Below are 22023 nucleotides of genomic sequence, written 5' to 3'. Positions count from 1 at the left end.
ATTTTGACTAAAAAAATGCTCCAACAACATTTATGGATTGGATGAACAGGGTTATTAAAATATTCCTCAATAAATCTGCGATAGAGTTCATAGATGACATTCTGATTTACTCAAAGAGCCAGCAGGAGCATTGCAAGCACATGCAAGAAGTATTAGATGTTTTGAATGAGGAGAAGTTGTATGAAAAGTTCTTCGAATGTGATTTTTGGATTTGAGAAGTCCAATTCTTGGGTCATGTGGTTAACCAAGAAGGGATAATGGTTGATCCAGCAAAGATTGAAGCTGAGATGAAATGGGAAAGACCAAAAAGTCCCACAGAGATTCAAAGCTTCCTGGGATTAGCTGGATATTACCGAAGATTTATCCAAGGATTTTCTTCGATAGTTGCTCAATTGACAATTTTGACCCATAAAGGAGCTACATATACATGGAATGAGAAACCTGAAGAAACATTCGTGAAGCTAAAGAAGAAGTTGTGTGAAGCACCAAATCTTTCTTTACCTAAAGGAGTTGAAGACTTCGTAGTCTATAGTGATACATCTGGAGTTGGGTTAAGTTGTGTTCTAACTCAGAGAGATAAGGTGATAGCATATGCATCTCGACAATTGAAATACCACGAGAAGAACTACCCCACTCATGATCTGGAGTTGGTAGTGCTAGTATTTGCATTAAAGATATGGATGCATTATCTTTATGGCAAAAAGTAAAAACTCTTCACTGATCATAAAAGTCTCCAGTATCTCTTTGATAAAAAAGAATTGAATATGAGGAAACGACACTGGCTAGAGTTGCTCAAGGATTACGATTATGAGATACTTTACCACCCTGGTAAAGCAAACGTCTTAGCTGATGCTTTAAGTTGAAAAGTAAACCCTGAAAAAAAAGGCCAAGAGCATTAAGAATAGAAGTTGTCTCAACAATCGTGGAAAGCATTAAGAAAGATCTGGAAGAAGCTTCAGAGAAAAATGACCAAAAAGAAGAACGTTTAGGCAAAATGTTGGTATTCGGAAAGAATAATCAAGGAATAAAGGTATTCCAAGATAGGATTTGGGTGCCTAAGATGGGAGGAATAAGAGATCTTCTGATGGAAGAAGCTCACAAGACCATGTACTGGATTCATCCCGGTAACACTAATATGTATATGGATCTGAAACCTTACTATTGGTGGCTGAGGGTGAAGCTCGATGTTGCAAAGTATGTGGCACATTGTGTAACATATGTGAGAGTTAAGGTACAACAATTTTCTGACTAAACTGCCCAGGAAGAAGAATGGTCACGACTTGATTTGGGATGTCTTGGGTCGATTCACTAAGATGCACACTTCATAGCAGCGAATGAGAGATGGTCTATGGATAAGCTTGCAAATGCTTACGTGAAGGAGGTAGTAAGACTGCACGGTGTACCCTTAACGATTGTATTAAATTGTGATAGTCGTTTCACGTCAGGATTTTGGAGGGGTTTACAGGAGGAAATGGGTACGAAAGTTGTGTTTGAGTACAGCCTACCATCCGTAGGCTGATGGTCAGAGCAAAAGAACGATTCAAACACTTAAAGATAACTAAGAGCATGTAGCCTAGAATTCCAAGGTAACTGGGATGAGCATTTACCCATGGTAGAGTTTTCCTACGATAATAGTTACCATTCGAGCATCAAGATGGCACCTTATCAAGCTTGGTACGGTCAGAAGTATCGTACGCCGTCTTGTTGGCTTGAGGCCGGAGAAAAACAGTTTATTGGCCCCGAAATAGTCCATCAGACTGCTAAAAAGCTGAAAGTGATTAGAGAAAGAATTTTAGCAGCTCCAGATCGCTAAAAGAGCTATTATGACAAAAAGCGACGACCGATGACATTCAAAGTTGGGGATTCAATTTTGTTTAAAGTCTCACCCCGGAAGGGACTTATATGATTTGGAAAGAGAGGAGAGTTGAGTCCAAGGTTTATTGGACCATTGAAGGTTCTTTAGAGGATTAGGAACTAGGCTTACAAACAGGAATTGCCAGAAGAACTAGATGGTATTCATAACACTTTCCATGTGTGTTATTTGAGGAAGTTCACGGGTGAAGTTCCCGATGTAATTCCACTTTTGGAATTAAGAATGGATGAAAATAAGTGGTCAATCAAAGAGCCTGAGGAAATTGTTGACCGCAAGGCAAAGAAGTTGTGACGCAAGATGGTCAACTTAGTTCTTGTGCGATGTAAACATATGAATGGGCTGAACCTCACCTGGGAAACAGAGAGTGACATGATGAGTCTCTATCCACATTTGTTTGCTTATGCTTGATTCCAGGATGGAATCATCCTAAGGAGGAGAGAATTATAACGTCCGTGTTTCTGCCTAAGCATTAGTATGATGAGGTAATATTTAGGGTCAACAATTGTAACCTATTTTGAAGTAATAAAGAAGAATTATTTGAGTATTATGTGATTTATGCCATTTTATGTGTATTATAATTATTTATAACGACGTAATAAAATAGTAATAAAAATAAGCATAAAAAATAAACTAACAAATAGACCCAATATCAATGAAGAAAGTTGAAGTAGTCATAACAAGGATTTCAAGGATATAAGGAACACTGAAATCCGACTTATAATGAAGAAGTTATGACATGTTGAAGTTTTGCGGCACAACTGGCATGACACCAGGAATCCTAAAAAGTGAATTTACGATAAAATACTTTTTAGCCTTAGCGATCTAAAAGAAAGTCGTAGTATACGTTAACTGAGAGTGCGCACAAAAAGAACATCCAAATCTGACTTCGTATGACGAAAGAATGATTTTTCTAAGATTTAACATAACAGTGCACAGGCCGAAAATTGAATTTTAGATCGGTCAACTTTTAGTCAAAACATAAAGGAGAATTGAAGATCTCGTTAATAGGATCTCAACGATAAAAAGACGGTCGAAAACGGAGTTCGTATGCCAAAGATATGGACAAAACTTAGTCCCTACTCTTCGAGCGCGACAAATTCGATACAGATTTGTAAATCTTAGTTAGAATGAGAATTAGCCGACGAAGTATAAATGAAAGTCGTAGTACTCGTAAGTACCAACATGTGGATATAAAGAACGTCGAGAATTGAGCCCGTACGTTAAAGATATGGACGGAACTTAGTCCCTACTATTCGAACGCGATAAATTCGATACAAATTTGTAAATCTGAGATAGAATGAGAATTAGTCGAAAGGGTCTAAATGAAAGTTGCAGTACTCGTAAATACCAACACGTAGATATAAAGAACGTAGACAATAGAGCTCGTATGCAGAAGATACGGATGAAACTTAGGGCCGACTCTCTGATCAAGCCCCTATAAACAAAGGATGAAATCTTTATATTTTCTTACACCATTCCTCTAATTCTCTCTAGAATCCTTCTTTCTTTCTTGTTCAATTTCTCCTAGTTTTAGGGTTCAATAGAGAAACTCTGAGACGTCAAAAAGCCAACGAAAGAAGTTTTTAGAGTCGGAGTTTTTCCTGCGTAATTTCCCGGTTTTCGTTAAAAACCTGGTAAGTTAAGCTACACTAGTCTGTTTTCAGTGTAGCTTATATTTATAGTCATAAGCCGTTATTATGATCCTATAAACAATATATTTTCTAAGTATTATAAAATATGAAGTGTTATTATAATATCTTTTAACTACTCGCGGTACGGGGAATCTGGTTTGAAGAGTCGGATAGGGTTGTTGGATTTCAAACGTGCTATAATGCCAAAATGGTCCTGTCCTCCGTTGTTTCATGTCTGGCCCTTGTCTGTACATAGTGGTTGAAAATTAGTTTTTAACACTTATAAAATAATAACTCTCGTAAATAGTCGCGATAAATATTAGACTAAAATCTAGTGGTAATAGTAGTAGGATTCGTCGAAGGAATATAAACTATTAGAAGCGAAGCGTTGCCCGAGTTGGGAATCATCACTTTAACAAGTGAGTGCATAGTTATTTTCATCTTACACATAGATATGAAGTATTTAATATAAATTACATGCTATGTGTGCATATTACTTGTGTTCTTGATATCTATGCTGTATAACGATTTATACATGTTTTAAATGATTTAAATTATATATTTATTTTATATCTACGAATATCTTGGGTAGAACATGGGTAGATGAAATACTTGATGTATGATGAAATAAAAGGATGAGAGTCCTCGATATTTATGATGATCCAGTCATCTAGCGGAGTATAGATGACGACCGCAGACTATTCTAGACAGTCTAGTGGAACGCTAGCAAGCTCACAACCTGTAGGTGTTTGTGAATGATGTGTTAAAACCGGTGTACTCGATCCCCACTCCTGGTTGCCTTATGGACATATATTTCCAAGGAATCCCCTTAGCAGTAGTGTTAATCCCGATGAAAATCCTTAGGCTAGGTCCCTTGAATTAGATGCTTTAGAAACAGAAAGTGAGTATAACGGGAACGGGTAATCGGGTTGACTGATATGATGAAACTAATAAACTTAATCTTGACCTTCAACCCACAATATTTAAGGCACAAGTAGTGGCACAAGAGCTTAGTCTTGATGTGATGAAACTAATAAACTTAATCCCGATGAAAATCCTTAGGCTAGGACCCTTTAATCTTGACCCACTCAGTTTTTTTATTACAAGTAGTGGCACAAGAGTTAAAATGTGATGATCGGATGAGAGTTTATGGATTGTAGTCTAGTAGATATAAATAAATGTTGTAAGGCCTATATTGTTTCCGTTTATATTTTTTATTTGTATTGACAATGACATCCCAATGTTTTAATAAAATAAAATACATTTATTCGGAAATGCTTTGATAAAATATTTATCATATTTCTGGGAACAAATTTTGCAACACTTTCTATAAAAAGTTACTCTGATTTTCAAATAAAGCATAAACAAATTGGTCTTTTCTAACCGTGAAATTGGGGATGTCTGATGGGTTTTGACCATTACAACATTCCTATGGTGCACATGGAACCCTAATTTCTTTGGATCTAGGTTTTTCTCAAGTTATACATGCATAATAATTTTCCAAAGCAAAACCCTAATCTAGCATACATATTATCAGATTCAATGAACAAAACAAGAGTTAAAAGAATACATCTCTTGTTGATTGCTTAATCTTGACCTTCAAGAGCTTAGTGCCTTAATTGTTGCACCTCGAATGGAGTCACAAACACCACTATCAATGATGATGAAGGAGAAAGGTTATGGAGCTTCACAATTTTCAGCCAAAGGGTTCTCTAAGAATGCATTGCCGAAAACTAGAACCTAGGGGTTCCTTATATAGCTGAACGGCTGGGGTTTTCCAACTATAAACCCTAATTTCCCTTACTTAGGCCCTAAGAAACACATGGACCCCCATATGGCAATCCTTAGATGAAAACTCTATGGCCTCCCCATAGATTTTCATCCATCTTATACCAATAGGATCGATACGCCCAAACTACAAGTATTACTGATTTGCATAATCAGTTCCCGTTCTTTTAATCAGTCTCTTTTGATCACTAAATTTATTCCAAATTAATTTCTGATCAATACAAATTAAATAATATGATTTCTAAATTAATATATTATTCTTATTATATATTAATAAATCATTAGTTAACCTCTTTCTCTAACAGTCATCATATCATATTGCGATGGTGAAGGCAAACCAAAAAGACCATACTACTATCAGGTCAAGTACATACTCATTATAGTTATGGGCTTAAACACCTAATCTAATGGTCTCCCACTTGGATAAGTCTAATAAATATAAGTGCAAGTACTACTTCAAAACCCGATTAGTAATCATAGCTCTCAAGTGCCGCTATCGAAATCTAACCTAGTCAATGACGCATCCTTTAGATAAGGGATCACATAATCCTCCATTCTGCAGGATATCGTGTGGACAATCACATGGAGCATAATCATTCTCAATGTCTAACAGTTTGTTTCCTTATTTTTGATATTTTTGACATAGTACTTAATTGAACACATCAATTCGCTCCTATCTGGGGCCAACACATAAGTCAACACAAAATCATCGAGGTGCCCAAGATATCACTTTTACCCTCTTAGGATAAACGGAACAGATGAACATTGACTTATAGGCTTGTACTATTTACTCATGAAATCATACACAACAATACGCTTTATAACATCAAGTTATTGATGTGTTTACACATTATTAATCCACAACCAACTTATATACAACAACTCATATATTGTGGTTTAAAGATTATACGATATTATCGTCTCATAGTCACTCGTGATAAATTCGATGAAGCGATTCACATGAGCGTGGGTTTAATCCAATACTCAAATCTTATTTCAGAAGTACTCATGAACGTTGCAGCAAACCCTTGCTATATCAAAGCACTTACACAATCTACAAACCAATTCATGACAGTCTAACGTCATAACTTACTTCCAAAGTATGATTGACTGTGGATAATTTGAATAAGCTAATTATTCTAGAAGTAAAACATACAAAAGTGAAACAATAGTAAACAATTAATACAAGATAGTAAACTTTACTCATAAATAAATCTTCATTACTTAATCATCAAATGTCAATTACAAGTTTCTAAACATCTATCTAACCACTAAAACTAGTATCGTCCTTCAGACCAATGCTCCTCTCATGCTATAGGTGTTTAACCCTGCTCAGACCCTTTGGGAGGGGATCTGCTGGGTTCTCCTCTGATGATACCCTCTTGACTACGAGGAGTCCCTTTTCTACCCAATGTCTAATGAAGTGGTATTTTATGTTGATGTGTTTGGATCTACCATGATCCCTTGGTTCCTTGGTTAAGGAAAACGCTCCTTCATTATCACAGAAAATATCCATAGGCTCCATTATGGCTCATACAACTCCAAGCTCTCCGATGAAGTTGTTCAACCATATCGCCTCCTTCGACGCTTCTCTCGTTGCTATGTACTCTGATTCGCACGTTGAATCAGCCATGGTCTCCTGCTTGGAACTTTTCCCTGTAATTGGGCCTCCATTTAGGGTAAATACCGAACCCGACTAAGAGCGGAAGTTATCTCTATCGGTCTGAAATCTGGTGTCACTATACCCAATCACTCTCAAGTCATCACTCCCACCAAGTATAAGGACCCAGTCCTTAGTCCTTTGCAGGTACATAAGAATGTTCTTTACTGTAGTCCAATGAGTCCCACCCGGATTCCCTTGATATCAGCTAACCATGCTCAATGCAAAAGCCACATCAAAGGGAGTGCATGTCATAGCGTACATGATCGAGCCTACGGCAGAATCATATGGCGCTTGACTCATTTCCGCTATCTCAGCATCGGTACTCGAACTCTAAGTCTTACACAGCTTGGTATTGCTTTGGATTGGCAGTTCTCCTTTCTTGGAATTCTCCATGCCAAAACATTTCAACACCTTGTCCAAGTAAATACTTTGACTAAGTCCTACTAGTCTCCTATTATGTTTCTCAAAATCCTTATCCCTAGAATGTAAGCAACTTCTCCTAGATCCTTCATAGCGAACCACTTCCCAAGCCAGGACTTAAGCTCCTTCAAGATCAGGATGTCGTTTCCTATGAGCAGCATGTCATCAAAATACAAAACTAGAAAGCTAACTACACTCCCACTAGGCTTGATATACACACAAAACTCATCCTCACTTCTCAAAAATCCAAACTCTTAGACTTTCTCATTGAAACAAAGATTCCATCTGCAAGACGCTTGCTTTAATCAATAGATGGATTTCTAACGCTTGCACTCTATATTAGGATATTTAGCATCCACAAAACCTTCTGGCTGACACATGTAAACATCTTTAGCTAGCTTCCCTTTAAGGAAAGCGGTCTTGACATCCATCCACAAAACCCTAATAGACTTGATCTTGACCACTAGTGAGAAGGTCTCATCATAGTCAACCCCCGGGGTTTGAGTGAAGCCCTTCGCAACTAGTCGTCTTGAACGTATGCACTTTCCCATCCATGTCGGTCTTCGTCTTGAAGATCCACTTGCACCCGACCGTCTTACGACTTGGTACATTGTCAACCAAGTTCCAAACATGATTTTCATACATGGAATAAATCTCGTTGTACATTGAATCTTTCCATTTTGCATACACCGGGCCTACCATGGCTTCCTTGTAGTTGTTAGGTGCATCAAAATTTATCAGTTTACTATCACTGATAAATGTATCACCTTCAGCAATTATATGGAACCTATACAACACAGCTAGAACACTAACTCTATTGGAACATCTTAGAGGTAAGGAATTTGTCAACTGGTTTAACATGAATCTCTTCCTCAAGTTGAACGCTAGTGTTAGAGGTTCCTTCATCGCTTAACTCTTGAATCTCTTCAAGATCAATTTGCCTCCCACTGTCCTCTTGGCATATGAGTTCTCTCTCGCGGAAAATCCATCTCCTTGCTACAAAGACCACGTTGTTACTAGGTCTGTAGAAAAGATATCCAAAAGTCTTTTATGGGTAGCCAATAAAAATACACCACTCACTGCGAGGTTTAAGCTTATCATAAGTCTCTCGTCTTACGAAAGCCTCCCAACCGATATGTGCCAATAAGGGAACATTCCCTATTCACATCTCGTGAAGTGTTTTGTGAACCTTCTTAGTTGGGACTAGATTAAGGATATGTGGATCAATCTCTAAGGCATACCCCAAAAACGAGATAGGTAACGAAGTTCGACACATCATGGAACGAACCATGCCCAACAAGGTTCTATTGCGCCTCTCAGCCAAAGCATTAAGCCGCGGTGTCCTTAAGATAGTCGCGGAACTCGATACTAAGATACTCGCCACCCCTATTGGATCCGATCATCTTAATCTTCCTGCCCATTTGACTCTCCACTTCTTGTTTAAACTCTTCCAACTTTTCAAAGGTTTACGACTTGTCCTTGATTAAGTAGATAAACCCATATCTGCTATAATTGTTGGTGAACGTAACATAGAAGCAGTTAGCATCCCTTGTGGTGGATCTGAAGGGCCCACACACATCGGTGTGTATGAGATCCAACAATCCCTCCTCTTTCACAAGTTACAGTGAAAGGTGATTTAGTCATCTTTCCAAGTAAACAAGATTCGCACGTGTCATCCAAATTTAGGTCAAACGACTCCAACACTTCATCCTTTTGGAGTTGGGCTATGCGCTTTCTTGTTGACATGTCCAAGATTACAATGCCAAGAGCATGCCTTGTTGTTAAAATAATATTCCTAAAGGATCGATAGATTCAAGCAGATGAACAATAAACGAAATAACAAGAACACAAGAATGATTTGAAAGATGTCGAATGATTAAACTTTAACACCTCAGAAGAGCTCGACAAAGAACTTCTACTGTAGAGGTGATTTAGGGTTACAATACGACATGATAATAAAACTTCTAGCGTATTAAAGGCATACATGCATGCACTATTTATAATGCTATATTAACCCTAATCACAGTTGGACAGGCCCAAACCGTATATACAAAAACCAGCCCATGACGCAACACATACTACTCAACAATCTCCCCCTTTGCGTCAAAGGAGCCGAGAGCTCAGTTCGGTTGAGCCACTACCGTCTTCTTTACAGTTTTGAACACACCTGGTATAATAACCAGAAGAGTTTGTCTGAAAGTAATATACCACCGGAGCATGTCTGTAAGGTTCTTCTTATCTGACTCAGAGTTCGCCTTGCACCGATGAATAATATTTATAATGTGCTATAGGTAATAAGTAGAGAACAAATGTTTGTCTACCAGAGCAAAAAAAAACCTTTCCCCTTTTGCTCTTGTAAACATAACCGTCAGGTGAGCAGAATCGATCTGACCGAGAGTCATTTTATTGACGTCTCCTGGCTTTGCAGTTGGCTTCACCGTTAGTTTGTTTCTCAAAACATTGGCCACTTCTTGATCCATTTTTGCAAACTCATGAATATAACAAGCTATCATTCTTTTTAGATGCTCCAAACTGGGTTCATACTCCTTTGCATTAATAAGAAGAATATTAAAGAGCAGAATCCAATCATGTGGATTTAGGTTAGGAAGATCTGCAAGGGAGATAACCGACACCGAGTTATCCAAACCTCGAGTTATCTTGAAAGAAACGTTGATAAACTTCCCTGCAGGTGATGGCTTCAGTACCTTGACATTAGCACTCTTCTATGCACTCCAAGTTAGATATTGAGGCTGACCGAACTTGAGATAGAAATCGATTAGTTCACGGTCTACCTGAGGATGAGAAGACGAAACTTTTGCAGTCGGATCAAAGCAGTGAAAACGAATGCCTTTCGAGTGATAGGCATATCGAACTGTGAATCCCTTGTATTATCACAGTCAAAAGAAGTTACAGGTTCCAGCCAAAGTGTGCTAGGAAACTCTATAGCTTCTTTGATTAGTGTTTCCTTTGTCCACAGAGGGAACAACATCTTCTTGCAACTTAATGCATCATCCTCTTCTTTCTTTTTCTTCTCTCTTTCCTCATTTTCCTTAGCAACCTGAAGGTTTTCATCAATATCCTCATCTCTCTTCTTGTGTTTCAGGATCTCGGAGATAGTTTCTTGATCCTCATCACTTTCATTATGTTCTCCTGTAGTACACTTTGTCTTCTATTTGATACCAGAACCCGAAGCTAAATTATCCTTCGGTTCGGTTTTGACCTTCGGTTTAAGTAGATATGGTTGAGGATTTACTTATTCTCCCCCTTGTTGCATAGGAGCTATTCTCTCCGAAACACCCTTCATTTCTAGTAAGAGTTCAAGTGAAGGAAGGAGTTTGGAGGTCAAATGATTGCGAATAGTCAGCGTGAGAGAATTGGATCATGAGCTTGAAGCATATTGTGTAGCTGTGACAGAACATCACCAGCACAACTACAAAACATAGCTCTTTCAGTTTTATGTAAGGAGATTTCATGTTCTGCTTTGGCTAGATTGGCTTTTTGTACCGCATTTATACTAGTCTGTTGAGCAAGATCCTCTCTGAGTTTCCGTTCGATGAGAAGATTATCTATTAGCTTTTCAAACCGAGAGTCAATAGATGACAGGAAATCTTTGTTATCAGTAGAGACGTTGGAACGAACTGCCTCAAACATTGTCTGTTTGGATTGAAGAGATTTAGAAAAGGAACCGATTGACTCGGTGAACTTGGTAGCATAGGAATCAACATGACTCTGGAAAGAATCAAGAAAAACTTGGGAATCATGGAGAAGATCTTTAACATCAAAGGTGGCTCGTTTGCATAGTGAAGTAGAATCATCCATCGCCGCAGTATATTTATCAACGAATTCTGTATATTACTAAAGGGCTGTATCCAAGAATGCTTTAAGAACAACATCACTGTACTTTTTGCTAGAATCGAGCAGTGTATCAAGTTTCTCGTGAACCCCATCAAGTTGTTGCTTTGTTGTAGGAGTATATTCATCCTCCTCACTTGGAATTCGATAATGGCTAAAGTAAGTGGAGTCGAATTCAAACTCAGCTCCGCCAAGAACTCGACTAGAATCAGCAGAAAGAGTTGGGGAAATGGGTTCAGTTGTGAATTTTGGAGGTTCATCAGTCTTTGTCCCCACATCAAATGTGTTTTCGTTGATAGAAGAATCTACAGTAGAGGTGATGATAGGAGGTGATATGGAAGCGGTGATGATAGGAAGAGAAGTAACAAGTGCTGATGAAGCAATTACGGAAGCATGTTGAGATACAGGGGTGGGTGGAACCGATACTTGAACAGTGGTCTTTGGTGGAGAGGATGGGGTTGTAGGAACAGAATCATTGTGAACTTGCATCTTGTTCTTCCTCATGTTCACTTACAGATTACTCTTGATTCTGTTCAGAATGGGAAGGAGAAGAAGTGCGCGGTTGGTGAGCCATTTTCTTGACTTTCTTGGGTGCAGAGAAATTACCCTTCTCAGCTTTTCGTTTCATCTTCTTATTCGGTTTGGAAGAGGGTTTTTCAGTTGGTTCTTTCTTGACAACTGCCTTCTTTCCTTGCTTGGCAGGTTTCTCCACCTCGTCCAGTGCAACTTGCACCTCTAGAGTTAATAGACGAAGAATCTCAGGAGGAAGTAACTTATAATCAGAGATCAGTTTGCTCTCCTGAGAAACACACCTGTACATGGTTTCTGGAATTGAGCCGATATGCAAAAACTTGGTTGGATCAGACACAATGATCTTTTTCGTATGGAAGGAGGAAATGGAGGAAAGTAGAGAATCCTTCATAACAGGTATACTGAGGGATGTGACAGCCCGGTGTGCAAAGATGGTGCATAACCGTCCACATGAAATTTCAGAATGCCTTGTTGAAGAAGACAAACTCTGTACCAGTTGAGACCAAACTAAAGACCCGTAGTCCAGGTTAATCTCGTTGTAGATGCCATACAGGATCATCATAAAGCACTTGTTTGATCCATCAGAACCACCAACACGTTCAACTAAACCTTTGTGTAGAAGGGTGAGCAATCCATTCCATTGTGGAGGTAGGCATGACCTCTTGAATTTGGTGAAGGATGTAAGAACCTCTGTGTAGCCCATCTCATAGAGCATCGAGAACAGTTGAGTTGTTGTGATAAAGTCCGGTGAGATGACGGAGGCATCGAATGCAAGCCCTAGAAGAGAGCAAAATCGTCCTTTGGAAATCAAAGCTTTTCGAGAATGAATATGAAAGTAGATGTGCTCCTTGATTTTATCGTAACTTGCAGTGGTGTAAACTTGAGACAAGATGGACATGGGAACAGATTCCACTTGAGTTAGAGCAATGATGAGACAGGAGTACTTCAGACATTCGGCGACGTGAAGCATGTAGTGATGATACAAGAATGGAGTCATCTAAATGATCATATTCTAGTTGGTCTTGATTGAAAGTAATGATGACGACGCCGTTTGATCCTGAAGAGATGAATAGTTTAACAAGCGCCGATTTGTTTTATAAAAGTGGAGTGGTATAAAGGGACAATGAAACTAGAACCCCTTTTATACGATTGCCAGGAGAGAGAAAAAATCGTCTATAATGATGAAACGATCTCTGAAAAAGTGTCTGGAAAAGCGGGATTTGACAGCTTGGTTTTCCCCAGATATATGGCATGCGACGATTGTTTAGGAGCCATTTCAACTTTACGTGCCCAATTTTGAACTTATCCATAGACACGTTGGAACATCGAATCCATTCAACTTCTTCAATCTAGGATTCATTTAAAGGACAGAGTCCCTGATTACTTCCATAAGACAATTAAATGTTTAAAACCGATAGTGAAACCACATATAATTGTCACGAACTAGAATTTTGGAAAATCAGAAAGATCTTCGTGCATTAGGGTGTCAACTGATAAGAAATAAAGAAAATAAGTGTATGGTATGTGAGTGATGTCAAATATGACATAAAACTGAGGATCCCGGGCATGAATCTCTTCCTTCAAAGTCAAGAGAGACTTGAAGTGCTTGTGTGGATTCCTGTGAGAATACGATCAAATGTTTGTTAAGAAACATTGAAAGGCGTCTTTTTAATCATAGGCTTTAGAGTGTGGCTAAGCTTCAATCAAACTCTGATACTTAATATAAGACCGAATGTGGGAAGAAGTACTTGTGAGACCAATGTGGTCTGTTGAACAAGTAGGTTTGATAGGTTGGTAGTAACAAAGTTTAGAATAGAAATCTCAAAAAAAAAAAAAAACTGAACTGAATCTTTTGGGAAGAAATGTCTTGGTGTCAGACAATTTCATAAAGATCACGCAAGAAAATAAAATGAGACTTCTTTAGGTAACAAGTTAAAGCTTGAATATGAAATTCACCATCAATTCAGTATTGGTGTTGGATGTAGGGTCTCACTCAGTACACGGTGTACGTATCTAAGATTATAAACACATATTTTGAGCAACCATAAACCTCAGTGTTAATTTCTGAGAGTCTCAAGGGTTGCATTGATGAACCGATAGTAGATGGAGAAAATAAAGGAGGTGGTTAAAGATGTGAAGGTACCCCTGCTGTTAAAGAGTGACAAAGCAGAAAATACTCTTAACTCATTTGAGAAGAGTAGGGTAGCTTGGTACTTGAGTGAACAATGCAGCCTAATTTGGAAGAAACGATAGGTATAAATCGAATCATTAAGGCCCCACTCATAGTTTTAAGAGGATTTAGACAACATGCAACAACATGCTTCTAGGGACACCTAGCTAGTGCATAATAAAAAAAACATGTCATAGCAGCCTATTTACGAGTTCATTAGCTTTCTTGGCACTTAATACCTATAAAGGAAGAAGAGAAAAAACAGACGATACAAAAGCAAACAAACAAAAAAAAAAAAATAAAAAAATAAAAATCTTTTTGAAATTTTGGATTAAAACAAACTTTAAAACATCCTAGAAATAAAGAAGAAAAAATAATAATAGACGAGAAAAAGATAGTACAAAAATATACAGCCAAACCTTCACCTTAAATAATAGAAGCTAAATAAACCGAGCGATCATCTATTTTAGTCCCAAAAAATAAGGAGCCAAAATGATCACAGCGTTCGGTTCATTTCGGTTCCCAAAAATTCCAAAGCCGAAATAGACCGAGCAATCGGTTCATTTCTGTTCTCGAAAATTATGGAGCCGAAATTAGTAGAGTGTTCGGTTCATTTCGGTTCCCTAATTTTACAGACCCGAAATAGACCGAGCGTTCAGTCAATTTCGTTTGCCTAATTTTTCAGAGAGAGGTTTGTGGATTCGATACCGACTCAGCTTCCTTCATACCCAGTCCTTGTAAAATTTTATTGAAGCTTGCTTCTGGTAATGCTTTAGTGAAAATATATGCGAGTTGATCTGAGGACCATACGAAATAGACTTCAACGTTGCCATCTTCAACATGGTCCTTGATGAAGTTGTACCTGAGTGCTATATTCTTTGTCTTTGAGTGTTGTACCGGATTGTGACATATTCTTATTGCGCTTTCAGAGTCACTATAAAGTGGACTCTTCTTCATACTCAGGCCATAGTCTCTAAGTTGACTTTGTATCCAGACTACTTGTGAAGTACATGCGGCAGCAGTTATGTATTCTGCTTCGACTGTTGAGAGAGACACACAGGTTTTCTTCTTGGACTGCCAGCTAACTAGTTTACCATCAAGGAACTGGCATCCTCTAGTTATGCTCTTTCTATCTAGGCCACAGCTACGCATATCAGCATCAGAAAAAGCTTGAACAAAGAATCCAGATTTAGCTGGATACCATAGGCAAAGCGACAAGGTACGCTTCAAATATCAAAAAATGTTCTTTACTACCAGCATGTGAGGTTCTCTAGGATTAGCTTGAAACATGGCACAATAACTGACAAAAAACATAATATCTGGTCTACATGCAGTTAGATACATGAGAGAGCCTATCATTTGACGATAGAGAGTCATGTCTATAGTAGGCTTTTCTAGAGATGGTGTTAAATTGGTGCCAAATGCCATTGGAACCTTCACCTTCGAGTCCCCTTGCATTCCAAATTTTGCCAAAAATTCTTCATGTAAGCCTCATGGTTAATAAAAATGCCTTCTGGTCCCTGTCTTATATGCAACCCAAGAAAAAAGTTAATTTGACCCATTGAGCTCATTTCAAATTTAGTCTCCATCAGTTTCTTGAATTCAGCCGTTAAGCTAGGATCCGTGGAGCCGAAGATGATATCATCAACATAAATTTGAACTATCATTAGATGTTCTCCTTCTTTCTTACGGAAGAAGGTTGGGTCAACCGAAACTTGCATGAATTTAGACAGTTTTAGAAAGCGAGTTAAAGTTTCGTACCAGGCCGTTGGTGCTTGTTTTAGTCCATACACAGCTTTATCAAACATATAGCAATGATCGTGGTATTTCTCATTCACAAACCCTGGTGGTTGCTCAACATATACCGTTTCTTCTAGTTTTCCATTCAGCAAGGCATGTTTCACGTCCATTTGAAAAACATCGAAGTTTTTATGAGCAACATATGCTAGAAAGATACGAATCGATGCCAATCTGGCAATAGGAGCGAATGTATCCTCATAGTCTATTCCTTCTTCTTGGAAATATCCCTTTACCACCAGCTGAGCCTTATTCCTTATAACATTGCCTTCTTTATCCATCTTGTTCCTGAAGACCTACTTCAATCCAACCACATAAGCATCCTTTGGTGTGGGTATAAGTCTCTAAACACGATTACGTTCAAACTCATGAAGTTCATCTTGCATAGCCTGTACCCAGTCAACATGATCAACTGCAGTGTTGATTGTCTTAGGTTCGATTTTAGAGACAAATGAATTAAACATGCAGAATTCAACTTGAGAAAATAATAGAGTTTGCTTCGCTTTCAACTGAGATCGTGTGAGAACCCATTCGGTTGATTCACCAATTATCTATGTTTAAGGATGATCCTTAGTCCATTTTGTGAGAGGAGGGTAATTCGTATCATAATGAGGATCCAATTCTGCATTAATCTCTTCTTCAAATTTTGATTGATCATCTTCGTCATTTGCATTTGCGTTCTCCCCCTCATTATCTATACTAGCAGACCAAAAATAGTTGTCACACCCTTCAGCATTGTCTTTGTCAACCAAAATCTTTAGTTTAGCTGTTTGTTTTCCAGTGACCCCTGTGACAACATAAACATGATTCGGCACAGTTTGAACCTTCTGGTAAACCACTGCCTTTTCTTTGAGTTTCTTTGACTTATCCCGTGACAAATGAGCATATTCAACGGAATTTTCGGATATTAGAGGTTTCTTGTTTTCTCTTTTCATGAACTCAGAGCAATCAACTACGTCTTCCACTAAAATTTCACTCATCTCACTATCCTCATTGAATTCAGACGTATTTTCTATATTTATTTTATGTTCGGTCGTTAATTTAGATTTAGAAGAGTCAAATGATTGTAAGGTATCTGTCTTGATTTTAAGCTTATCATTTTCGTCTAAAAGCCTTTTAAGCATGCGTTTGTTTTCTTTTGAATCAATGAAAGACTCAATTTTGTCCAGACCGATTTTATAAGCGACGAAAGTCTCTTCTGAGGACATTATAGATTCACATTCAACGATGACCTCATCCACCTTAAACTCAAGGAAGGGCAAGATCATCTTATGAATCTTTTCCCCTATTTCACAGTCTAAGTGTAATTATGTAATATTTGTATATAAGCATTTAGCAACTAAGCAAAAAATGTTTCTTTCTTTTAAATACTTCAAATTGTCTCTTTGCAGATAGATAATCTCATCCCTATCCCTAATTAACTCCATCTCCTTTAGCTCAATCCACATGCGTCGCTCCTCACTCTTTGATGAGTCCCTGCTCAGTTGGTCACTTAGGTTAGAGTTCGTTAAGCGTGTTTGCATGAGACTACTACTGAGATTAGCAAATTTAAATTTAAGTTCGTTTAATTCTTCTTCATAATTTGTGACGGGAACTTTAAGAAATTCGAGGATGGATTGTACCTTTTTGATTAACCGATCGTAGTTGTTGATCTTTTCACTCATGGGATTTGCAGTGAAACACTTGTCCTCCTTCAATTTCGGCTCCATATGCTCATCTTCTGTTGGTACTCCCGTAGTCACCATCAAGCACTTGCCAGCCGAACTGTGAACTTCCTCTCTTGCCACATATTCTTTTCCGTGCGTAGGCTTCCTCACTTCTTCATCCTCAGAGTCAGTTGACCAGACTTCAACGCCTCCGAACTCATCATCGACTATATTTTCCTGCACAATTAAGACATTCATAGAATTGTTAGTCGATCTCTTTTTCTTTAGCTCTTCCAGCTTTCGCTCATGATAAGTCTCATCTTCGTCACCATCCCTTTTCTCTGCCATCTTTCGTAACATGCAATCTTTGGCAAAGTGATTCTTGTCCAGAAAATATTTGCAGTCGTATCCAGAATCTCCTGCTAGGTTGCTTTCCTTCTTATCATCATCCTTTTGAGAGACGTTCTTCGATTCTTCTTTCACCTTGTCAGAGCTATAACTTCCTTGCCAGTTTCGATTTTCATTGGCAGGAAATTTCCTTCTTGCAAACTTCTTAGGATTGGAGACCATCATTGCATATTCTTCACCTGTTAGGTCACAATCAGACAAATTTGAGTCATATTCTTCTTCCGTTGCATTGTTTCCTTTTGTGATAAGGGATAACGAGCCCATGTTAGACACCACCTTCATTTCTTTTGTCACTGTGCTTTCATGAGATTTTAAGATTCCCATCAGCTTTGCCAACGAGTAAGACTTGAATTGTTCATGAGCCTTCTACAGTTCAGACCACCGCCATCCACTATGCTCAATCTCCTTTCTTTCAATAATGTGCTTCATCATTTTGCTGAGTAGATGATTATAGCGATCGAAAGTATGAAGAAGAGTCTCATCAGGTTTTTGAACAAAAGCACCGAACTCAGAAAGTAGCAAGGTTTGAATCGAGTGCTCTAGATCTTCATCAGTCGAATACAATTCTTTCAGTCTGTCCCATATCTCCTTTGCGGTAGTACACGAACTCACAAAACGGAAGGTATTGGCTTGTTGGAAAAATCTGATCATTCTTAAGGCTTTAAGATTGCATTGCTGCTTTTCTTTTTCATCTTGTGGAATTTTATCTACGTCTACTAAGAGCTAATTGTACTCCTTTTGAGTCTTCACTGTTCTATTTGTCCCGACATGAACAAACGGACCATCTGTGATAGCTTCCCAGATGAGATAACCATTGTCTTCAGACCCGACCACGTAATCTTCAAAGTGATGTGCCCACATTTCATAGTCCTGAGTGTAGAGAATGGGAACTCTTGTGGATGATCCAATGCTATTCGAGATGTTGATGGGCTTGCTTTGAGAGTCTTCGAGCGGCATTTTGATCTTGTGTTCTGGATTTGGTAGAATCATAATTGTAAACTTGAGATTAGGGTTTTATCAAACTCTAAAGTCACCGTCGACAGGTAGAAGATGGCCTTTAAATTTTAGATAAAAGTGGAAACCCTAATAATATTTCACACATAAGGAATGCGTATTAGTAACAAAGTCTCCTGCTATGATACCAATTGTTAAAATAATATTCCTAAAGGATCAATAGATTTAAGCAGATGAACAATAAATAACAAGAACACAAGAATGATTTGAAAGATGTCGAATGATTAAACTTTAACACCTCAGAAGAGCTCGACAAAGAACATCTACTGTAGAGGTGATTTAGGGTTACAATACGACACGATAATAAAACTTCTAGCGTATTAAAGGCATACATGCATGCACTATTTATAATGCTATATTAACCCTAATCATGGTTGGACAGGCCCAAACCGTATATACAAAAATCAGCCCATGACGCAACACATAGTACTCAACACTTGTCTATACAATTAGACGAATCGATGTGCAACACATTATTTCCTAAGTTATCTACAACCGTCACAGTTTCATATGCACCATTTCAAGGAAATGCTTCAAAATTAAAATTACCATTATAGAAAGCATTAATAGAACCAATTTCATTATTAAATGAAAATCTAAAACCTTATGTGTACAAACCATGAAAAGAAATAATATTCCTCTTCATCTATGACGAGTATCTATAATCATTCAACTCTAATCCTAACCCACTACTAAGCATTAATGAATAAATCCCGATCTTGGTGACAGGTGACAATTTCCTATTCCCCATTATCAGGTTCATCTTCCCATGCACCACATCCCTAATTGTTCTTAGCCCCTGCAAATCAGAACAAATATGAAAATTACATACTGTATCAAGGACCCAAAAACTAGAATGTGATGAGTTATTAGATTGAATAGTATAAATACCTGCGAAGGAGGGATTTATCTTCCCATCCTAGATGTCCTACAAGCATTTTGGGCAACTTCGTTTTCCAATACCCCCTTGTCGTTATAGTAGAAGCACGGTGCTTCTTTAGGATCGGATGAGGGAGTGGCAGAACCTGTTTTACCTTTGGATCCATTTGAAAAGTATCCATCATGGGACATTCCCTTATGGCTCTTGGAGGGAGCTTTCCTCTTCTTCCCTTTTCCATGTCCTATAGCGAGGACGGGGGAAACAACAGTAGGGGTGGACTCGACAGCTTTGCCTTTCAGTCTACTTTCAACAGTTCTTAACAGACCTTGAAGTTTTCTCAACGTGACTTCCTCCTTGTTCATATGATAAGTCATCTTGAACTGATTATAATAAGGAGGTAAGGAGTGGAGAATGATATCAATTGCCAACTCTTCTTCAAAGTTTACATTCAACTTCAACAGATGATCCATATACCTTTGCTTCCTTTGCAAGTGGATTATGATGGACTCTACATCTTTCATCTTCGTCGTTATCAACGAGGCGACAATATAGTACCTTTCTTGACACTCCCTTTCATGCTACTTTTCCATAAAATATTGGCACGTCTCGTAAGGACAATAGTCCTCGTAGAACCGTTGGTGCTCAGGAGTCACAGTGGCTACCATTATACACGACACCTTTGTCACTTCTTTTTGTGAGCCCTATACTCAGCTATTTCTTCAGCAGAAGCTTTGGATTCATCTATCTCTTTGAGCTTTTCATAGAGGGTGTATTATTTCTCCTTGTTTTGAAGGGCCATGCGAATCTAATGGATCCAATCATTGAAATTGGAACCATCAAAAGTGACCCTCCCACAAATGTTAAAAAGAGAAAAAGAGCTTGAGGAGTTGGAGTTTGATCCGAAAGCGTTGTTTGAGCCATACATCTGAAAAAGAAAAGGAACAAATTTTAGATTAGATAAGCAATCCTTAATATAACACCCAAATGAAATATTAAGGTTAGGACCCAATACTATAACTCATAATTCAGAAGAGTGATGTCGTAATCCAATTGCAAATTATATGAAGGTAGGTAAATGATGATTTACCAATTCCACCACGAAAAAAATGAACAATAAGGTTTTAAATGAAATGAAATTCCTAGATTCTTTTGAGATTCATTGAACTTTTCAATGGCATGTTTAATCTCGATTATGCCCTTTAAGTTTGTGACTAGGATACCGAGGATCACAACCAAGGTGTGAATAACCATGCAAATTAGCTTGGCACTCTCAATGTCATTTACCACCTAATCAATGTGTCGGTTAACCACACACACTCCATTGATCTATGATAATTCTCGAGCTACCCTTTTCCACCCTTGTTAGTCCAAGTTAGTGTGTTGGTTAACCATAAATGCTCCACTAATGACTTGGTAAGGTGTAAAGTGTAATTTCATGGAATAGCATCATTTTCACATTTTCCTAAAGTAACTATGATTGAGAATTTATAAAAACATTTAGTTACTTTATAACATTCATTATACTTATTAATGAGGAATTAATGTCCTATCCTACCATTTCGGCTAACGACCATCCACCAACCAAGGAAGCGGTGGGTGAGAGTGGACACCCATTCAACCGTCATTTTATTGGCAGTTTCCTTATACCCCCTATATAAATCGTCTTTTTGAAAGGGTTGAAACTTTTCAAAACTTCTAGATCAAATTTTTAATAATTAAACTAATCATATAACTTTGGACTTTATTTTAAAATTTGATCAGAATCTTCCAATTAGATGAGGATAATCATTACCATTACATAAAATTAGAATTTTAACATTTAAAACAATTTAAGGTAATGATCCTTATCTAATTTATGCTTGAAATCCGAAAAATCTACCATCTGATGAACCAACTTGTCGAATCAAGGCATGGACTCATCGAGTAGGTCCAACTCGTCGAGTCCATTTTAGGACTCGTCGAGTTCTGTAGTTAGAAGGCAAAAATCAATTTTTGTTCCAGCTTTGAAAAACACAATAAATCAAATATAACAGAAAACACCCTAAGCTCTGATAACCGATCGGTTTTGAGCATTACAACATTCCTATGGTGCACATGCAATCCTAATTGCTTTGGATCTAAGTTTTTCTCAAGTTATACATGCATATAATTTTGCAAAGGAAAACCCTAATCTAGCATACATATTTTCGGATTCAATGAATAAAACAAGAGTTAAAAGAATACCTTTCTTGTTGATTGCTTGATCTTGACCTTCAAGAGCTTAGTGCCTCAATTGTTGCACCTCTATTGGAGTCACAAACACCACTAGCAATGAGGATGAAGGAGAAAGGTTATGGAGCTTCACAATTTC

This window comes from Lactuca serriola, chromosome 8 (assembly GCF_051521515.1).
Source record: "Lactuca serriola cultivar US96UC23 chromosome 8, Lser_US96UC23_V15, whole genome shotgun sequence".
Taxonomy (NCBI): Eukaryota; Viridiplantae; Streptophyta; class Magnoliopsida; order Asterales; family Asteraceae; genus Lactuca; species Lactuca serriola.
The sequence above is the reverse complement of the archived record's forward strand: the minus strand, read 5'-3'. Positions refer to the sequence as shown.